The 13,375-nt window shown below is 46.5% G+C and overlaps 1 protein-coding gene across 1 annotated transcript in view; it reads right to left on the bottom strand.

Annotated features, from left to right (window-relative positions):
* The window catches only part of FOXN3 (forkhead box N3), a 525,097-nt gene that overhangs the window by 386,754 nt on the left and 124,968 nt on the right, over window positions 1–13,375 (bottom strand). Inside the window, exon 2 of the mRNA XM_006158004.3 lies at window positions 4,424–4,539. The gene's annotated coding sequence lies outside the window, so the exon portion shown is untranslated. The remainder of the gene's footprint in view (window positions 1–4,423; window positions 4,540–13,375) is intronic.

Below are 13,375 nucleotides of genomic sequence, written 5' to 3'. Positions count from 1 at the left end.
AAGCCAGGCTAGGACTCAAACCATGTGGTTGGCCATGTGAGATTTGGCTTCCTTAATCACTAGGCTACGAGCTCTAGATTTATTTATTTTTATTTATTTATTTATTTATTTTGTGGGGGAGAGGTTTTTGCTATAGGACACATGCGCTTGCCAGAAAGACAGAGAGAGACAGAGAGACAGAAAGCAAGAAATCGCCCCCCAGGGGGGATGGCCATGCCACAATCCCTTCTTCTCCGTTCTCCTCTCAGAATCTTGGGCACGCACACATACACGCTCAGTGTGAGTTTAAGCCGGGTCCAGGACTCGAACTGCAGTCTGCTATGTGGGAGTTCAGCGACATAACCATTACGCTAACTGCTGGTCCCTAGATTTATTTTTAAATTTTGTCTTTTTCTTCCATGAAGAGACTGAAAGAGAGAAAGAGGCACCCCAATAAGATCTGGACACTATAATCCACCCCCAGCCCCAGCAGCACCGAATCATGGGTACTCACATGCACAGCCTATTCAGCAAGGCCTCTGGACGGGAACCCGAAACCCTCCCGTGTGGGTCAGCCTTGCACAGCAGCATATTTTATCACTGCACCACACCCAGCCCAAGGAAGCTAGATGTCTTTGTTGTTTTCTTTTTCTTTTTCTTTTTTCCTTTTTAAGGTTTTTGCTATAGAGCACATGCATCCACCGGCAAGAGACATGAGGGGGTAGGGAGTGGGGGCCATGGTGCTATCCCTTCTCCTCCATTCTTCCCTCGGGATTTTGGGTACACATGCAAACACTCCCAGTGAGAATTTCAAGTCTCCACATTCAAGACTTGAACCACAGTTGCCCATATGGAAATCCAGTGCTTAACCACTATGCCACCTGCTGGCCCCAACTGGGTGTACTTTCTACCCTAGTAAACCACAGCCTGCCCTGGCTCAGCCAGCTAGTAAGACTAGAACCCACATCTCTAACTTCTACCATAGTGTTCGCCCAACAGCATCATAAAATCCTACCAGACTGGGGAAAAAAAACACTGCCAAGATTAAATGGCTTGGCTGACTCACAGAAAGCCTTCAATGTTTGCTTGATTTAAAACAAAATATTTATTTGGTTTAAAATAAAATAACACACCCAGAGCCAACGGGGGGTGGGGGGATCCAAAATGCAAGGTTTGCCTTAATTCACTGCTGATTCATTCTAGCATTCAGGTTATTCAAGAGTTGCCTCGTTTTTCAATACAACTCTAATATGAAGGGACTTTGAATGTCTGTGAAAAAATGGAGTTAAGTAAGACTATTTTGGTGCAAAAACTTTTCTCAAAATTCATGTGTAATTTTCTTTTTTCTTTTTCTGTCTTTTTTTTTGGGGGGGGCTATAGGGTGCGTGGCGCTCACCAGAAAGACAGAGAGAGACAGAGAGACAGAAAGGGAAAAATCTCCCCCGGGTGGATGGCCACACCACAATCCCTTCTCCATCCTCCTCTCGGGATCTTGAGAACTCATGCACACGTGCCCGGCGTGAGTTTAAGCCACCGGGTTCGGGACTCAAACCGCGGTAGACTACATGGGAGTCCAGCGACACAGCCATTACGTTAACTTCTGGTCCCATATGTAGTTTTCAATAATATGTATCTTCCAGGAATTTTTTTTTAAACTCCTTATATCTCAGTTCCTGAAATGAAATGACCTCAATGTTATATCTAGATTTAATTGAAAATTAAAGAGATGAATTGAAAAAGCCACCTATAGTGTGGTCAACCTGCTATCTTGATCTAAAAAAATCCCTCCCTTCTTCTCTCTTCCCTATTTTAATCCTACTCATTCTTTAATCTTACTTTCATAGCAGAAGAAAAGTTCCACTCTTCAAATTTGGCAAACACTTGTGTCATACAATCGCCTAGGCCAAAGGTTGGCAAATCTTTTCTGAAAAAAGCCAGATAGTAAATATTTAACAGTTTCTGTTGCACCAATTTAACTCTGCTGTTACAGTACAAAAAAAGCTGCCGTAGATAATCCAGAAATAAGTGAACATGGCTATGTTCCAATAAAACTTTATTTAGAATCATTGAAATTTGAGTTCTATGTACTCTTCATGAAACACAAAAATCTTATTCTTCTTTTAATTTTTTTCCAATCAATTAATAATGTAAAAACATTCTTGGTCCACTAGCTAATGGTGGTGATTGGGGCAGTGGATTCCACATGGCAGGTTGCATAGTTCAAGTCCCAGACCCAGCAGTTTGAAAAACACACTGGGCACATGTGAGTATGTACTCAAACTTCTGAGAGGAGAAATAGAGAAGGGACTGTGGTATGGCCATCCTCATCCAGTGGGTTCTAGTGGGTGCTTTCTCTCTCTCTCTCTCTCTTTCTCTCTCTCTCTGGCAAGACACACACACCCTATAGCAAATTTTTTTGAGAGGTTTTTGCTATAGGGTGTGTGCACTCACCAGAAAGGCAGAGAGAGACAGAGAGACAGAAATCTAGAAATCACCCTCCCCCGGGGGGGGGGATGGCCATGCCACAATCCCTCCTCCTCCAGTCTCCGCTCAGGATCCTGGGCATGCACGCACACTCATCCAGTGTGAGTTTAAGCCACCAGGTCCAGGACTCGAACCGTGGTCGACTACATGGGAGTCCAGCAACACAGCCATTACACCAACTGCTGGTCTCCCCCTGCAGCAAAGGAAAACTCTTGGCTTGCTTTTGCACAAATAGGCAGCAGGCTGTACTTGGCCCGTGGCCTTATGCAGTTTGCTGACCCAGGCCTAGCCTTAGAAGCAGCGAGGTCATGATCTGTCAGGCAATCGCTTTAGTAGGAAGAGAACACAAATACTGTTATTCTGGTTCTTCCACTTCCTGGAGGTTGGTGATCCAGGGCTATGATGATTCCAGAAGGCCAAGATTCTCAGGGAGGGCCTCAGCTCCTGAGCACTCAAGCTTGCCAAGGCAGGTGGAGTGTGGCCAGAGCCAGGCCTGACAGCAAGAGCCAGAGCTCCACTGGCAATTCTCAGCAACACCTTTGAGAACCAGGGCAGAGAAAGCCGCCACTGCTCTACCCGGCCTGATGCCAGGCATCGCTGGGAAAGAGCTGGGTGTGGGCAGGATCTGCTGTGCCATCCCCAAATTAGTCAGGGCACTTGGCTCCTCAGCCCAGACCACAGCCCCAGCGTTAGCCTAGAGGCCCTCCCTGAAGTCTGGCTTCCTGATGGGCTCTCAGCATCAACTTCCAAACTCACATTCTTGGCTTATGTTTCTTCCCCTTCAGCACCAGTCTCAGCTCAGAACCACACCTGTGGGTCACCAGGAACTGACCTAATGCAGCCTCTGGTTCATCCTGGGGCCTCGACTACCGCATAGGCACAGCAGAGTTTGCAGGGAGGCGGGCAGATGCATACGGGAAGAGTAAACAATCAGGCAGACAGGCAGAGGCAGGGCGTGGACAGGCCCAGGGAAGCAGAAAGGACAAGCAGTAAAGAGCCAAGCCAGAGTGGGAGCTACAGCAACCCCATCTCCAGAAGGACACTGCCAGCTAAGGCCCCTCTACAACAGGGCAAGTGGGTTTCCTCAGGTGGTTTTACTCCAGGGTCCTCAAGAGACCTAGACCCTGACTGGCATCTGGCTCTGGCTGGGACAAAGGATCAAGGTTCTCTAAAGTCACTGATCCAGGCAGCCAGGCCTTCACTCCCTGAGCTCACAGTAGGCTCATCCCCATATTCCCACTGAGCTGCCATGGCATCCCTCTTTCCTTGGCCTGGCCAAATCATCCAGTGACAAAACCCAATAGAGGCCTTCCCTGGTTCATGAACTCTTACCTAATATGTCGAGCCCAGTCCCCCTAAGGTCTCTCAATTCTCTGAATCAGAGAGCTATCCTTAGAGCACAGCCCTGGCCCAACCAGGGCACCACCATCCGCCATGTTCTTCTAAGCCAATCTTGGATCTCTCTCTAAACTGGGAGTTCCCCGAGAACAGGAGCCAACCTCAAAGTTTTTAATCCTTGCCTGCCCCACGAGCACCTAATGGATACTCAATTCCTACTGTACTCAACGAAAAGGTACAACCTTAGAACGAGTAATACAATTAAAATAAAACAGTATTCTGGGAAACAAGGTGATTTAGAGGGGCTGCGGTAGAAGCTGGTTTCTATGTGAAAATGCCCAGCAATGTTCTGGTTGCTTTGTGTGTCTACAACGTGCACCAGAATTTTAAATAAAGATGGGATTCAATGTTTTTCATCATGATAATGCCTAAATTGGATTGACCACATTGTCAGTCTGATCAGTTGCACAAATTGATCATTAAGAAGATTGGGGGGAAAGGGAGCTGATACCAATTGGTGGAGAAACAATCAATTTGGCATTTGCATTTAAATATAGCTTTGGTGTTCCATTTATTCAATGCAGTCTCTATCAGGTGCAGGAGCTGCACCGAGCGTGATTACCTGAGTTGGAATGGGTCCAGGAAACCGAGGTCAGCATCTCTCCCGTCACAGAAAGGACAAAGGGGCCTCCATAATCAGAAGAACACCGGTCTTCTAGGAGACGATGCTTCTAGAGTCTGGTGGAGAGGAACAGAAGGAAGACAGGGTTAGAGAAGAGAAGCAAAGAGAGCCCTCACCACCACAATGGGTGTCCTCTCTGGCCTAACTCTAGAAAATGACACACTTCAGTCAAAAGGCAATTGCAGCAATACCTCTTTATTTCCTGGATGGTTGTTGAAGGATCGAGTTTTTCACGATGGAGTGCTTTTGAAACTAACTCGTGGGGTGTAAGAGGACCCAGAAATTGAAAAATACATGCCACAGACATTGTGAGATTGTTTTATTTTATTGCAACTGCCATTGGGACATTTGTGAGATCATTCCATCTTACTATGGCGGCTACAGAAACACTCGTCTATGTAAAGGGAAAGCATGAGAGAGCCCCATCCCACCCCACCGACCAGCCTTGATCTATGGGGTGGACCCAGCAACAGGCTGCAAAGTCAATGATGTTCTGTTCTATCGTTGTAAAATGAAATGACTCTGACTCTGGCCCTGGGGATGAACTCACTCAATGAGTGGCTAGTTTGGGGGCCCCAGTCAACCAATAATCTTGCAACATATGAAAGTTGGTACATGAAATAGATTGCAAAATAATTCCTGATGGGAGGTAATTTTTTTCAGTTTACTTATTTACTTCATCCATGAGTGAGACACAGAGAGAGAGAGAGAGAGAGAGGGAGAGAAAAAGGCAGACCCAATAGGGTCTTCACTCTGCACTGCATTCCCAGTCTCAGTCAGGCTGGATCATAGGCACAAGGGCACCCGTGCACACAGGGAGGCCCCAGGACACTAACACGGGCCTTTCCCACATGCATCCTGTTGCATTACCATGGCACCACCATCTGGCTTGTAATTATTACATACTTTTAACAAGGAATTAGGATGACAAATCAATAAACTCTTTCATGAAAACAATAGTATTATCCTATGAGCCTCAGTATGAGGATATTAATTCATGGGACCAACACATGGCATGGTGGTTAAGCGCTGGAGTCCACAAGGCTGACTGTGGTTTGAGTCCCAGACCTGATGGCTTGAAACATCACACCAGGTGCATGTGTGTGCATGCCCAAAATCTTCAGAGGAGAATGGAGGAAAAGGGACTGTGGTATGGCCTTCCCTGCATAAGGGGTGATTTCTCACTTTCCCTCTCTCTGTCTTTCTCTAGAAAGCACACATGCCCTAGGAAAAACGCCTAACAAAAATAAAAGAAGAAATATATTCATTAGATCAGTGGTTCTCAAACTGTGGTCCCCAGAAAGCAGCATCAACATGACCTGAGAATTTGATGGAAATGCAAATTCTTAGCCCTGTCCCAAGATGTACTGAATCAGAATATCCAAAAGTGGGGCTCAAAAATCTGTGTTTTAACAAGTCCTCCAAGTGATACCAACACACCTTAGATCATGAATTTATCCAGCCATACGAAGGCATTTATGCTGTTGTCATGAGACAAAACTGTTCTACTCAACTTCACCTTCAATTCAGGACAAAGCACTGAGCCAGAGTGTGGAGGGGAGTCAGAGGGGGAAGGTGCGGAAGTCCCTGCCCTGGAGAAGAGATAGGACTCGAATACAAGCAACTCAAACACACGCAGAAGGTATCCTTTCTTTAAAGATCATGGGATCTCGGCGGTGAAATCTGTTTCTGGTTCAGGTGGGGGGCTGCCAGTACGGGATGGCATCATAAGGACAATGACAGTAACTTGGAGCCTCGAGCTTGGGACAGGACTTTGACAGGCAGGAACAGGCAACAGCCAAAACAAAAGCCCAGAGGTGAAAAAGCACAAGGGCTCTTCAGGCCAGAGTAACCAGGTCTGGCTGATACACGAGAGACTTGGAGGAGATCTGGGTGAGACAAGGTTACTTCCAAACACAGACAGGTACATGCCAGAAGGCTGCGGCTTCTCTTTCTCGTGTAAAGACCGCCAGCCAGCACCCACTACTGATGTTTGGAAGTTGGCGTCTGATGAACCAGGCGACTTCTGCATCCCGTCAACTTTTCTGTCGTTTTTTGTACTGCGTTTTCCAGAATGGAAACCTCACATGCTTCAAGGATTACCAGCTGAAGTGTGCCCAGAAGAAAGAACACAAAAAGCACAAGAATCTGAATGTTGCAATCGCCCTAGGGCGATTCTGCAAAGGGGCCAACTGTTACCACCACACTTAAAAAGCCCCTGAGGACATCTCGTTGCAGTTTTAGAAAAGAACTCAAGTGGGATCGTGGTGTGCCTTAGTCATCCACACACGTTAAATGAACACTCAGCATTTCCAACTAGAGAAAAAAAATACTTTTTATGATCAAGAAGGTATGCCTTTTGCTTCTAGAAAACTGACATACATGGGATGCTTTATTTCCTGATGCTGTTTGGTGGATGACAGACAAACAGAGGCTCTGCTGAAATAAAGCGGGTTTCTGAACTAGGGATTTCTGCTTGCTCACCTCAGCTCACCATTTAACCATCTGAGTCGTTGTGGGTAAAGCGTAAGCTCCCTAAACCTCAGGGGTTTTTTGTTTGTTTGTTTGTTTTTTAAGAGGTTTTGGCTATAGGGCGCTTGCGCTCACCAGACAGAGAGAGACAGAGAGACAGAAAGCGAGAAATCACCCTCGGGGGGAAGGCCACGCTGCAATCCCTTCTCCATTCTCCTCTCAGGATCTTGGGCACGCGCGCACACACACACACACGCGCCCGGCGTGAGTTTTAAGCCACCGGGTCCGGGACGCGAACCGGGTAGACTACGTGGGAGTCCAGCGACATAGCCGTTATGCTAACTGTTGGTCCCAAACCTCAGGTTTTTATCTATCAAGAAGATACACTGGGGGGCAGCAGGTGGCATGATGGTTAAGGCACTAGACTCCCCCATGGCCGACCTCAGTTTGAGTCCTGGATCTGGCAGCTTACTTTCTCACTTTCTCTCTCTCTCATCAAATTAAAAAATAATAATGATAAACAAAAATGAAATAAATAATTTTTGAGAGGTTTCTGCCGTAGGGCACATACACTCACTAGAGAGAGACAGAGACAGTGAGAGGGAAAGTGAGTAATCACCCCCCCCCCGGGGGGGGGAGGCTACACTGCAATCCCTTCTCGTTCTCTTTCCAGAATCTTGGGCACACATACAGATGCACCTGGGAGGACTTTGAAGCCACTGGGTCCAGGACTCCAATTGTGGTTAGCCATGTGGCAGTCCAGTGACATAACCGCTACGCCATCTGCTGGCCCCCCAAAATAAATAACTCTTTTGAAAAAGAGACACTGACCTACCCAGCTTCTTTAAAATTTAAATAAAAGAGACTGGCAGGTGGCGTGGTGGTTAAGGGTGCTGGACTCCCACATGGCCAACCACGGTTCAAGTCCCAGACTAGGCGGCTAACTTTCTTGCTTTCCCTCTCTCTCACTCTCTCTCATTATGTCCCTCTCTGGTCAAATTAAAATAAGTAAATAAATAGACCGCATTAATTATTTTAAAATATTTAAATAAAAAGACATGAAGTTGCTATGAAAATTATAAAGTGCCAAACTATACAGAAGTATAGAATTATCCTCTTCACTGGGACATTTGGGTACTAATTAACACTGGTTATTGTCTTGGCCTTTGAAAATATAAAAGTCAAATGTTTGGGATGCTCTTGAGATGCCCCTTTTAAACATTTGCAGACACAGCAGTTCTGAGGAACAAGCTTGGCATCCACCAAACCGTTCTCCTGAGACACATTTCAGGGTAAATCCCATCCTTGTAAGTTTTTAAAATTGCATTCTTCTGACCACGACAGAGTGGCCAGTGGCCAGTGAGCATCTCCTGGGGAGCAGAGCTCCATCTTCAGCATCGCCGGCACCTACGATGACAATAATTTATCATCTGTGCAATAGTTTAGTCCCAGATGATCCATTTACTAATTTATTTCCATATGCAACTGGCAGACAGATTAATCAGGCTTCCAACTCAGAAACCTGAATTGCATTTTCTTCCTTAACAGGCTAACTCCGGACAAAAGGAAGCACACGTTCATGAGGAAACCAAGAGTTCCTCTTAAGAAGCTTGTCAGCCTCCGCTGCAATGCTTGAAGACACACACACGTCTTTCTTTAGACAGCGTGATCCTTCTGTCCACTCAGAGAGCTGGTTCTTTCTTTAGATCCTCCTGACTTTACACGGGAACTGTCTGATCACCGTGGACAGGAGTGAGCCCAGAAACGCACTGCCCAATCGGGTCCAGTTGCATCCACATTCCCCTCCCTCTTTGCAAGGCCAGGTCTCGTATTTCTGAAACTGAAGAGATCTCTCTGCTATGATGCTGTGCCCAGCTGGCCCAGCTACACGGTGCCCAGGCACTGGAAAGTATGTGCTTTCTTTTTTCCGCTCTTTTTCAGGGTCTGAACTTGACGGAATTCAGCAGCTGCCGTGTCCTCGGCAAGGAGACGTGAATTGTTAGCTCTGCTCCCAGCTCCCCTGAGCAAAACTCTCAGACCACTTTTGTTTTTAAACTCTAGCCCAAGGATATCAGCCTTCAGCAAAGAGCAGTTAATAGGATTGCTGCTGGAGATGGTGTTTGCATGTAGAAAGACAGCCAACCCAAACGTGAGACAAGCCAACTGGTAATGCCTTTCATGGAACCGAAGGCCAACTCCGGGAAGGCTCAGCAGACAGGACCCTGTGGAGAGGTTGTCGACTGGGTTCACACACTGGAGGCACTAGCCAACTACATGGCTTTAGAAAAGTCTCCCGACCGTTCAGGTTCAAAATTCTCTCCTCTGGGACACAAAGAAGTAGGCGCCCTCAAGTTCCTTCTGGCTCTCCAATTGTAGGAGTCCATGAAGATGAAAAACTCAGCCCTTCACCTGGTTAGTGTCTAGCCAATGCCAACCAGCAGGAAGTTTGGAACGTCCACAGTGGCCCAACTGGCCCTGGTGCTCAGTGCCGTGACAGACATAGCCTTAGCGATTTCGGTAGCCAATAAATCCTCTTTGAAAAAGAGTGTTCAACAATGTACAGACTTACACGGCTTTAAGAATTCAATTAAATGCAACCGTCTGATTACTGTACTGTCTTGGGTACTGTTATGTCAAACCCTTGTTTTTTGTTTTTTTGGTTTTTTTAATGTTTTTGCCATAGGGCACATTTGCTTGCCAGAGAAAGACAGAAACAGTGAAAGGGAAAATGAGAAAACACCTTCTTGGGGGATGGCCATGCTGCAATCCCTTCTCCTCCATTCTCTTCCTGGGATTTTGGACACATGCACACACAAGCCTGACATGATTTTCAAGTTGCCTAGTCCAGGACTCGAACCACAGTTGACCGTGTGGGAGTCCAGCATGTTAACTTCCATGCCATCTGCTGGTCCCTAGACCCTTATCTTTAATATACTTACATTTAGTTAAGGAGATAAACAACTAATCTTTTTTTTTCTTCAGATTTTGCCACAGGTCATGTGTGTGCACTTGTCTGAGAGAGACAAAGAGACCAGAGAGAAAGGGAAAGTGAGAAATCAACCCCCAGGGGGGATGGCCATGCCACAATCTTGTCTCCTCTATTCTCCTCTGGGTAATTTGGGCATGCATACACACATGCCAACATGATTTTTTTTTGGGGGGGAGAGGTTTTTGCAATAGGGCACGTGGGCTCACCAGAAAGACAGAGAGAGACGGAGAGACAGAAAGCAAAAAACTCACCCCCGCCCCAGGGGGGATGGCCACTCCACAATCTCTTCTCCTCCATTCTCCTCTCGGGATCTTGGGCACACACGCACTTGCGCCCGGCGTGAATTTAAGCCACCGGGTCTGGGACTCAAACCATGCTCGGCCACATGAGAGTCCAGTGACATAGCCATTACGCTACTAACTGCTGGTCCCACCAATGTGATTTTTAAGCCACCAGGTCTGAGACTCAAACTGCCACATGTGATTCAGCTGCCTTAACCCCCACGTCATCAGCTGGCCCTCAACTAATCTTAATATAATAAAGTAAGTGTTATAATCAAAGACAGAAAACAGTTATGGGAACATGGAGGATGGAGAAATCACTCCAATAAAAAGGGTAACTCTGTAAGGTTTTATGAGAAACTGGCATTTAACCTGGGCCTTAGGAAGGGTGTGAAGGTGTCTGAGCAGAGGCAGCAGTAAGGACAAAAGCCTGGAAGCTTCCACATACGTGCAGGGCACAGTGCACTTAAGCAGGGGCACCGGATGCTCAAGGCAGAGAAGGCGTAATGAGTGGGGAGGCTGAGAGGAGCCTCCTGGAGGAGCGCCCTGGACGCCCTCCATTGGGCTGGCTCGTACCCTGTGGTCACCGGGAACCTTCAGAAGTTACTGGGCCGGGGAGACTCCAACGAGCTCTGCCTCAGGAAGTTTGTTCTGGCAATGCCGTTAGCACTTCTGATTGGGAACGAGATCAGTCTGGACCTTTTCATCCAGTGTTGCCACTCCTTGGGAATCCTCCACATTTACTTCTTTCTCTACCAATTTCCTGGTCCTTCGAATGGAAGCAATCGAGTCTCCCCTTGGTACTGCCAACATTTTACATTCAAATGATCGGTTCGGCCGAAGGCTTCACATCGAGGTTTGGATTTTTTTCTACTCTCATGAAAGAGTTGAAATAACATGACCTAGACTGGTGGTTGTTTCAGTTTGTTTCAACACTGAAAAATATTTCTGGGTGATTTAAAAAAACACACACACAAACATCTCAATTGCTGGAGGGGTCTGCTCTCGCACTCCCGAAACAGACAAAAGTTGGTTCATTGGAGCTTATTTTCCTCTTTGGTTCATGACAGAGCATGTGCACATGCACATGAGCGAGGGCTAAAGAGAGAAAGAAGAGGTGAGCGCCCTCCACAGGGCTTGGTCACACTGCAACCCACTCCCTCAGTCCTCCAGCCCTTCTGGTCCTGGGCACTCCCGCATGTGCCTAGCATGTGTGAGGCTGACCACGCTGAGGATGTGAACTTCAGTCTCCTCAGCAGCACATCACCACTGCACTATGGAGCTGGGCCACGCTGAAATGCTTTTGTATTTAAGAATTGTTTACCAGGATCAGCAGTTAGCGTAATGGCTATGTTGCTGGACTCACATGTAGTCGGGGACGGTTGAAGTCCAAGACCCGGTGGCTTAAACTCATGGCAGGCGCGTGTGCATGCGTCCCCAAGATCCCAAGAGGAGAATGCAGGAGAAGGGACTGCGGCGTGACCATCTCCCGGGGGGGGGGGGAATTTCTCGCTTTCTGTCTCTCTGTCTCTATCTTTCTGGTGAGTGCCCATGCCGTATAGCAAAAACCTCTCAAAAAAGAAAAAGAATTATTTATCTAATTTTATTTATTATTTTAATTTGCTCTAGGGCATATGTACTCATCAGAGAAAGAGAGCGCAAGAGAAAGGGAAAGTGAGAAAGCAAGTTACCAGGTCTAGGACTTGAACTACCATCAACCATGTGAGAGTCCAGCTCCCTAACCACCATGCCACCTGCTGGTCCCCACTGAAACATTTTTTAATTCATTTCAGAGTCTCAGGTTAATAAGCCTTAGTTTCCAAGGTCCCTCAAACACAAAAACAGAGCGTCATATAAACTCTCCTAACAGTGGTATTTGACTGTAGTCCCTCTGCCTTGAGGAACCACGCAAGCGCCAGGCAGCTGTAACAGGGAGAAGCTGCCCACGTGATACCGGGCCCCACGCCAGGCAAGCCAGGGCTCAGGAAGTGGGGTCTTCAGACTGACCCACCCATAGGTCCCAAAGATGGTCTGGCGTCTCAAAACTCCACAGAAGTTATAGAGTGGAAGCAGACAGTGGGGCTCATCTTCTGAGATGGGTGTTACCTTTGGTGGTACGGCGACCATCGAAAATAAACTCCCCCTAGAAGACACAGATGTCACTCCATCTCTGGGTTGCTCGGACCACATGGGCAGAGATGGAAGGCTTCAACACCAGTTTTGGTTTTGATCACCTTATTTAGAAAAGCACATCACATCTATCCACTGGGACATCGAACATTCCAGGGTTCAAGTCCCTGATTTATAACTCAAACGCTGTCCCTATCCTCCACATGTCCAGTTGTTCAGAAGCCATGAGCCCTCCCCCGCCCAGGTTCTCTTAACATCTAATCAATAATTACTATGAAGACTCATATGCAGTGGGTCCTGTAAATAGTTCCCCATGCATATACAAAAACAGTCTTATACAGACCAAAAAAGGTTGCATGCATCTTTGTGTGTGTGTGTGTGTGTGTGTGTGTGTGTGTGTAAAAGTTCACCTATGGTCAGAAAACTAACCCTCCTCAAATGAACAGATTAGCTTAAATTACCGTGCCATTTTACATTCTCTTCACTGATACATGAATAATAAAACTACAAGGTAAATGCAGGCTTAAACTGAATAACAGGCATAAATAAAAATATTTTGACATTAAAAACTCAGTATAAATTGAACTACAACATACTTGAAAGCTTCTGCAATCGTAACGTGCACATTGAAATCCATTAACCTAATACCTAGGCTGCTATTCAAAAGTAAAGGTCTAGCAGGAAAATAAATACCCATTTGAACACTCCTCCTAAATTACTGTACAATTTGGCTGCAAAGTCACACACTTACAAAGTCTGTCATCTTTACTTGGTCGCTCTCTAACAAACACTGAAGTCATCTCAGGCTACAATGTGGCGGCATAACATAAACACAGATACTAGCAAACCGAACTAAAAAGTAGCAGCAAATGTCAAAGACAAACCAGGGTCATCCTGGAGAGAAGGGAGATATTTACATAAGCATTCCGAAAAGACAATGGAGCCCCAATTTCCCTTTAACTGCACACCTAATCAACCTCTCTGCTCCTCACTTGATCATTTTTATATAAAAGCAATTTC

Source organism: Tupaia chinensis, unplaced genomic scaffold (assembly GCF_000334495.1).
Source record: "Tupaia chinensis unplaced genomic scaffold, TupChi_1.0 Scaffold000568_1, whole genome shotgun sequence".
In the NCBI taxonomy this organism is placed as follows: Eukaryota; Metazoa; Chordata; class Mammalia; order Scandentia; family Tupaiidae; genus Tupaia; species Tupaia belangeri.
Note: the sequence above shows the minus strand (reverse complement) of the source record. Positions and strands in the feature narration are given on the sequence as shown.